Below are 9,095 nucleotides of genomic sequence, written 5' to 3' on the forward strand. Positions count from 1 at the left end.
TTAGGTGTAAAAAAATCTGTTTCAGCTTGCTGGTCTAAATCTGAGCGTGGCTCACTCTTTCCTCTTTTGTTTTTTTGTTATTTTATTTTTATTTTTTTTGGTCTGTTATGCGACTCCAGTTTGTGGCTTTTGTTATCAGACGAGGCCTACCCTATTTTAGGCTTCAGAGCCCCCGTGTCGCTTCCCACAGGCTGTTCGAGCACATATGGCACTACAGAAACACCGCTGAGGGCGACATTATCAATTCATCGCTTTGTTGCAGTGGCTTCCCTTCAGGACAAATGGCTTCCTCCCTGTTCAGAGGCTCTTGTTCAGGTGTGTGTTCAAAAGATGAATTCTGCCTGGGAATGGATAGCTTATTTTGGAGGGGATGTTAATACTTTCCTGCTTTGTTACACTGTCACCTTTTAGAATTGCAAAGCTACACTGGAAAAAAAAAAAAAAGAGAGAAAAAGAGCCTGGAATTAGGTGGAGTCAGATGTATTTAGTTAATGGGTGACTGTCGAGGACTCCGCAGGGGGGCCTGGAGAGTCCCAGTGGCAATCAGCTGAGCCGGTGATTGACAATGTTGAACAGTTAACAGCAGGTGTGCCGGTGGGTTTATCAACTGGGTGCTTTCCATTATGAAAGCAACACGAGTGAGGCTTAATTATAAAATTATTGAACCTCTGGGAAGATTCTGACAATGTGACTCCATCTGAGCTCAGAGGAGCTGCTCAGACACACCACTGGAGGGAAAGGCTTAGGTTGTTAAAACCACATTAGGTACAGCAAATTGCATACGTGCAGATCCAAAATGGCAGCGAAACAACTATTTCCCCCACATGTCAACTAGATATCCAATGTTTTATTTTTACATAGAGCTAGAACATGTCAGTTGAATTTATTTAACATATAAAACATACGGCCCGTGGGCCAAAACCAGCCCGCCAACGGTTCCAATCTGGCCCGTGGGATGAAGTTGTAAAATGCAAAAATGACACTGATGATATTAAGCCATAAGGACCCAGTGCTCCTTTTGTGGCAGTTACAATTTTTTTTTTTTTTTCCTCCATATTTAACTTTTCTTAAGTGGTTGATCACTATGTATTATTTATTTTATTATTGTCCTCTGCATTTTGTGTTTTTTGTCAGTAAAAATCATGTATTTTCCTATCTATATTTGATTCACTGATGATGTAGATGTCATAAAAGTTTAAAGATTCAGATTAAAGTTCAGGGTTATTATATCAGAAACAGAGAAAACTGGTGAAAAAGTGACTTTTTTTTTCTTAGCAAAAGATGTCATTAACTGTTAATTATTATTATAACTGACATTGGGGGGCAGCTGTGGCCCAGAGGGCTGGAGAGTTGATTTGTGACTAAAGGGTCGCCAGTTTGATTCCACGGACTGATAGAAAAAGTTCACATTTTTTGTGAATTTTTAAATCTTTTTTTTTTTCTCCCATTTACTTATAATGGGCAAAATTTCACATGTTTAAAAAAACATAAATTTTGGTTCAATTTACTTCAAACTTGGCACATATACACACTGCAAAAATCAAAATCTTACCAAGTGTATTTTTCTCATTTCTAGTCAAAATATCTTATTACACTTAAAATGAGACAGAATCCCCTAAAGAGTAACTTTTCAGTGAAATATAAGAACTTATTATTAGACAATAGATGTTGAAAATCTTATTTCAAGAAATCTTACCACAATAATATTCACTTGTTCCATTGGGAGATTTTTTTGGCTTGGATTAAATAAAAAAATCTTGAAATAAAAAAAAAAATCTGTCATATGTTTATTTTAAGTGTGATGAGATATTTTGACTTGAAATGAGAAAAATACACTTGGTAAGATTTAAATTTTGCGGTGTAGAGGCAACTGATTTGATGACATCAGCACATGCATAGTCATGATGACATCACCTGGATCAATGCTAAATAAAAGCTACAATACATGTGAGGGGTGGGGTTTGTTGTGCCTGGCACCACTTGTTTATTTATTTTTACCTATTGTTACGCCCTAGGGCATAACGTGAATAAGCAGACACCTTCCCTCACTCCCAAGCCACAGAGAGACCCCCAGGATGGGGGTTGTGCACTTAAACATGTGATTTATTTACAATATAATACTAGTAAATGTGATTCATCAATTAAACCTAATTGCAGCTTTGTGGCTGGGGTGAGCCGAGGCCAAAATAACAAACATAACAAGGCTGACCTGCAAAAGAAAAGAAACCAAAATACAGAGTCTGACCTCCCCACTTTCATCAAACAGGAGAAAAACGAAGACAAAGAAATCGGCAGCCCATCCCTACTGCTGCATTCATGAACAAAACGAAGACGAAGACACGTGGGGTTGGAAGTGGAGGAAAGGCGACAATGGACCGGCCCAGTTCTGTCATTTTTATGGTCCCGCCACTGGCTAGCTGGTCCAGTCCGTGGACGAGTTCTAGCTCCACACCTGCAAGTCATCGTCCACTCACGCACAAACAAATGTACACACCCTCAGACACATAGACCCCCCCCTATGGGTCGTGACACTATTGAAATGATCATAAAATCAAATAGAAGAAAATAGTCAACAGATTAATCCATTATAAAAACAATCGATTGTTGCAACTCAAAAAAAAAGAAAAAGAAAAGGCAACCTTAGGGCTGTGACTTAAAGGTGGGGAAAGAGATCTTCGAGCAGCTACATTTTGAAAATACACAATTCAAAAGTCCAAACCCCTTTCTTCAGACAGCCACACCTCCAGAGTACTGGCATGTGCAATGCTTGTTACCGAGGGTTCAGGAGCTCTGCACAGCAACAATTCGCCGGGCTCCGGGTCCGGCCCCAATCCATGCATACCTCATTCAGTCCCCTCCACCATCCCCGCTCTTACAGTGATTTATATTAGTGACAAAACAGTTTGTCGGTGAACTTTCCATCCTAATATAACTAATATGGCCAAGCTCTGGCTCCATTTCCTGTACCAGTGCTCCAAACCTCTGAGAACCCACGATTCATGCACGAATAGGGGTATGCACAGAGGGGGGAAGGGGGAGGGACAAATGGCAGTTGAGTTTGATAGACATATCACCATCCAATCATTATGATGGGCTGGTTAAAATGATTGGATGGTGTTTTTTCACTCCTGTCCGTTCCACAAGTAACTACATTTTTTAATTTTTGTGTTACAGCATTTAATTAATTGGTTGTATTCGGGGTGCGAAGGGGAATTTAAGCAATATAGTAAAAAAAATGCTCCAGGAAAACATCTCGCACCCCACCTTTAACAGTGATCAGTTCAGCCAAAATAATGCTGTGTTTAACACAATTCTAAACTTAAAAATGACTGATCTTCTATTTGATCAAACACATATAAACAGCTCTCAGACACAGATCTCCAGTTCAGGAACACTGAGTCCAACCTCACGGTGAAGCAGATGCTCTGGCTTCACTCAACATGGCAGCGTCACAGGATAACAGTTTTGTTTTTTTTGTTCCCATGTTCAGCCATGTTGATTACTTCAGGCTCAGTTGGACAGGAGAAACCTGGCTGAGTTTCAGCTTAAATGGATCAAATCCTGAAAATTGTTTGGTTGAAAGGAGGAAGAAAAAGAATTGCTAAATTAAATTTGCAACATATAATCCAGTCTGGGTTTGGACGTGGATCCAACCTTCAGCAGGTGTGTATGTGGTAGGACTGGGACACCTGTGGACTCAGGATAAGATTCAGCAAGAAAATGAAATTAAACTTTAATCCAAATGATAAAATATTTGTGTCGTGTAGACATTTGGCCACCACTTAAGCCTTTCACTGCATCAATAAATAATCTTCCAAACAGCTGTCAATATGAATCCAAATACATAACACGTAACAGCCAGATCTCACACTGACATGACAGTACGGGTGATGTGTGAAAGGCCTTATGGTTGGAGGATTCAGGCCGTCAAACTGTTATCACTTCAATGAGTTCAGGTGATTATTTGCACCAAATGTGAAAACAATCACTAACATTAACTGGGTTCCCACAGATATTGTTTTGTATCTTTTTTTTTTTTTTGGTCATTCTTTTAATTTCAAAGCAAAAACAGAGACTCCGCCCTGCGATGAACTGGCGACTTGTCCAGGGTGTACGCCGCCTTCGCCCCTATGTAGCTGGGATAGGCTCCAAGCGACCCCCGTGACCCTAGTGAGGATAAAGCGGGTTCAGAAAATGAATGAATGAATGAACAGAGACTCCACATTGAACAGTAATGAGTCGATCAAATACACTGTTGAAGTATAATGTTATAAACAGATGATGTCCTATGGAGTAAAACAAAAACAAACAAACAAACAAACAAAAAAACAGTTTGCCTTGACATTTCTGTGAAGGTAACAATAAAATATTGACTTGTATATTGAAGTTTGTGTGAAATGATGTAAAGGCCAGATGTAAAATAGTAAAAACTGTCCAAACTGGGAATGTTGACTTTAATTTAAAAATGGATAACAGGTGAGAGTTTTGTTAACCCTTTAATCCCTGAGACGTTATTCCAGGTAAACGTTCTGCTGTGAATTGTCGTCTGTTTTTGTGTGTGTTTTATAACATCAGCAGAAAAAAAAGTTGGGATGCACCGATACCACTTTTTTCCAGACCGAGTACGAGTACAAGTACTTACATTTTAGTTCTTGCCGATACCAAGTACCGATATGAGTACTTAATAATCCCATTCCAGTTCTTAGTTCCTTTTGTAAATGTGCTTTATTGTCGTTGTCATTAGTCTGACTGGAACAAAGTGCTGCTACTGACATTTAATGTGTTGGAATGAGCGTTTCTCAATTAATCCACCAGGGGGCGCCGCTCTGAATGAACCATACTGGACAAATACCACGAAGAAGAGTAAAGTTTTTTGAGAAGAAGAAGAAGAAGAAGAAGAGGAAAGCCAGTAATAACAAACATGGAGATGACAGAGGCAACACTAATATGATACAAATATTGCAGCGTTTTCGCTAGTAAGGTTTAAAAGCTTATCTTCAGCATGAAGAGAAAAGAGAAATGAGCGATAAGTTTCGTTTTCACTTCCGCTGGCGGCGGTCCACACTGCTCCGTACTCCCGCTGGTATTCTCATTCGGACAGAACGCAGCGTCCGTATCTGTCTGTGTCTTTAACGTTACTTGCAGTCAGCGTTACTTTTATCACCGTCATTTATTTTGAAAAATCTCCACACTCTTCAGACATGATTCTACCTCCTCGTACCTGCTGCACTGAACTGTGAATGTCACACGGCCGTAAGTGGTATCGGAGCATTTGTATCAGATTACTTTTATGAGTACGAGTACACACACTGAGTATCTGAGCCGATGCTGATACTCGTATCTGCGTTGGTGCATCCCTAAAAAAAGCATCATTCAATTGCTCCAGGTGTGTTTTCTGGTATAGTAGGAACCGTGACGTTTTGGTACCGTGGGAACCGGTCCACACTGTTTAAATCTCTGCTCTACACAGCAAATTTGTGGAGTAAAATAATCTGGAGTTAGGTAAAAAAGAGTGAAAGAGTTAAATTTCTGGAGTTCATTCTGTAAAGTTAACTCCAGCTTGTGTCTTTGGTGGTGTCACTTTTCCGGGTACATTTACCAGGTGCTGAGGAGCATGATTGAACACCATAATGGGTGTTGATTTCTGGACAGAGCAACAGAGAAGACCAGTGTGCTCATGGATGTTTTATAAGTACCATTTTACTTCTGAAACAAGGTTATTTATTAGGCTGGAAGTAACTTTTCTGTCAGCTCTGTCAGTATCATAATGTGAATATTTCTGTTCGGACTAACTTTCTAACCAGCTGCTAAAATTAGTTTTTGCTGCAAATTTAGAACGTCGAACATGCTAATTTTAGCTCGACGGCTTCTTGCATTGTAGTCTGAGGTAATTCATACAATTCATACTAGAGTTGAGAGCAAAGCTATTGAACAAATAATAAGTGTCATGGTGCAGTCCTGCGTTGCCACAGAGCCCTCTAGTGATGTGACGTTCACAAATGAATCAAATCTTTTGAACGGCTCTTTGAAACAAATGATGGGAACTGAGTCTTTGTAATGAGCCGTTCTTTTTTTTTTTTTTTTTTTTTTGTAAGGAGGGAGTGTCCGATTGCCTGTCAATTTAGCGTCACTGGGGAGGCATTGGCTTTATATACAGAGTAGAAGTGAGAGAACTCCTGATGTGATATCATTTTGATATTTACATTAGAGATATCAGCTATTTTGCAATGTTATTTGAAGTATTTTATTTGCACTACAGTTTTTTAGATATTTAAGTACTGTAATTGCAGTGATTAATCACTGTTATGTTTTGTGCAATTTTTTCCTTATGTTTACACACATTTATTGTTCTTGTTTTGAGGAGAATAAAATGTTATTTCATAAGAAAATGTTTTATTTTCTTCTTCATTTTTAGGCTACAGACTAGTCCACATAATGTACCGTGATGTTTTTGGTCAAATTCCAGCATTTGCCTAATGTCACCTCTCATGTCATGTATTTAGCCCACACATTTGAACTAACTATTCTTTTTTATGGTAAGATAATATTTACTGCCGCACCAATTAAACACCTTTAAAATGTAATGTCAATCATCACATGTAGCCTGTTTAGTCATTAAAACATTGGTGTTTCAAAATAATGCAAAAAACATAAAAGAGCCAGTCTTTTGAACGGCTCTTTTCAGTGAACGGCTCCTGATTGAACGGCTCCCTTCAAAGAGCCAAAAGTCCCATCACTAGACCCCTCCCTCAGACTCATTATCAGCTTCACCTGCTGGCACCTGTCACACCTGGAGCAGATCTGCATTAGGAGCCCATAGAAGCACCTCCTCTGCTCTGGTCCGGTGCCAGATCATTGCTGCTGCTGCTGCTGTCACTGCTTCAGACCTCCATAGACGTTCATCCCATTTCACTTCAGAGCCATAACCCGGACTCTTACCATCCTGATCCTGTCTTCCCGTGGACTCTGATGTTTTCAAACTCAGATTTGATCTCATTCTCATGTATTGTTTTATGTTACTAAACCCATTTTCTTCCTTCAGCACCATGCATATGAGTTCAGTCTTTCACTCAGTCGTGACAATAACTGGCTAAAACAGCAACAATGTTGAGCTGTTTCCTTTGTTTTACTTTTGTTTGCACCTCAAACAAATTCATGGATTGTCTCCTGCGCTATTTATGTTGTTGAAAGAAAGCACTTCATGCAAGAGCACTTTATAAGCATCTATATAGCATGTGTTTGAGCACACTTTAAAAAAAACAAACAAAACAGCTAGTCATTAGATGGTGTTTTTTTGTTTTTGTAATCATTCTCACCCCCCCAAATAAATAAATAAATAGAAATATTAACTCCATTAAGTGTTGAATATTAACCCCCATTAGTTAACATATTAATTCCATGCCAGAGTTCACATAAAATGAATTCCAGGCGAGAGTTGTGTTTTATTCTACATGAGATTAGTTTTTGTAACTCCCAGAAGAGTTAAATTTTAACTCCTGAAAAGAGTTACTTTAACCCTGCTCTAGAGTGTATTCCATGGTCTCACATGTACACTTAAATCGAGTTGATTTTAACTCCCATGGAGTTTATTCCAAAGACCAGAATTTGCTGTGTATGTTGTAAACTCCCTATAACTCACTCTCTCATTCCGTACTCTGCTCAGGCTGTGAATGTACAGGCTGTAACCGACGCTATTTAGTGTAATCCATTACTTATAAGATACATTTCAATTTCAAAGAGCAACAGATTATCATTTTACGTCCCACTAACATAACACAACAGAGAAGTGGGTTTAAGGCGGAAGCTGGAGCCGACGCTGGAGCCAGGTCAAACCCACCAATAGAAACTCTTCTCTCATCTATCAGCGTAGGCCCCGCCCATTAAGTGCAGTTAAATTTGCAAGTGAAACTTTGGAAGTTGCAAAAAAAGAGGAGTGATTTTCAAGCAAAACTTTTGAAGTGTCAAGCAAAAGTTTTTACCTTACAAGCAAAGAGGACTGATTTATAAGCAAAATGATCTGTTTTTTTTAATTTTTTTTATTGCCACTTACTGTCTTTTGCTTGCAAATTGTAAATCTATTCGTTTTAATTGCAAATCCATTCTTTTTGATTGATGAATAAAGAAACAAATTTCTCTCCATTTAATTTCTTTGTAGTTTTGTAACTGCTCTGAAACTTTGATTTATCGTCCATATATTCTGGACAAACTAATCTTAAACAGTCACCAATTTGAGGAAAGATATAAGGATATTTTTTGGCTCCAGACAGTTTTGTTTTTCTATTTCTGTCCTAAAATGGCTCTTTAGGTTGCAAAGAATTGAATTTTTAGCCCCTCTGTCGCGCTTTTAGGGACCAGTTTTATTAATGCACCCATTTAAAACAATGTTTACTTTGATTGAGAAACCCAGTTACCTGATAACCACAGTTATCGCAGACACAGGACCTGGGTTTGTCTCTGTCTCTTAGTCTTCCTGAGGGGTTGTTGAGCCGGATTGTGTAATAAATTCCCATTATGTAATAAAAGTTCAAAATGTAATAAGAATGTCACATCATCTTGTAATAAAGCCACATTATGTAATAAACTGACGCATTTTGTAATAAACTACCTCGATGCATTATGTAGTAAATTTTTTCGCAATATATAGTAAGTTATCGCCTTCGCCCATAAGTAGCTGGGATAGGCTCCAAGGAACCCCTGTGACCCTAGTGAGGATAAAGCGGGTTCAGATAATGAATGAATGAATGGATATAGTAAGTTATGACAATTTGAGAAATTTATTACAAATTGCACTTGACACATTTTTATTTTCAGGAAAATATGATGTGCTAAATTAATCTTTAAACTGTGTGGTTAAAGCTCTGATTCCATTACCTGTAGCTCCTGTGACTAATTTCTTCTAAATTGCTCTGAAATTATATTAATTTGGATTGTTATTACATAATGAACCATGTTATTACATTTTTTTAAAATAAAAATGTGTCAAGTGCATTTTGTAATACATTTCTCAAATTGTAATAACTTACTACATAATGTGAAAAAATTTACTATATAATGCATTGACGTAGTTTATTACATAATGCGGCTTTATTACAAGA

Source organism: Sphaeramia orbicularis, chromosome 10 (assembly GCF_902148855.1).
Source record: "Sphaeramia orbicularis chromosome 10, fSphaOr1.1, whole genome shotgun sequence".
Taxonomy (NCBI): Eukaryota; Metazoa; Chordata; class Actinopteri; order Kurtiformes; family Apogonidae; genus Sphaeramia; species Sphaeramia orbicularis.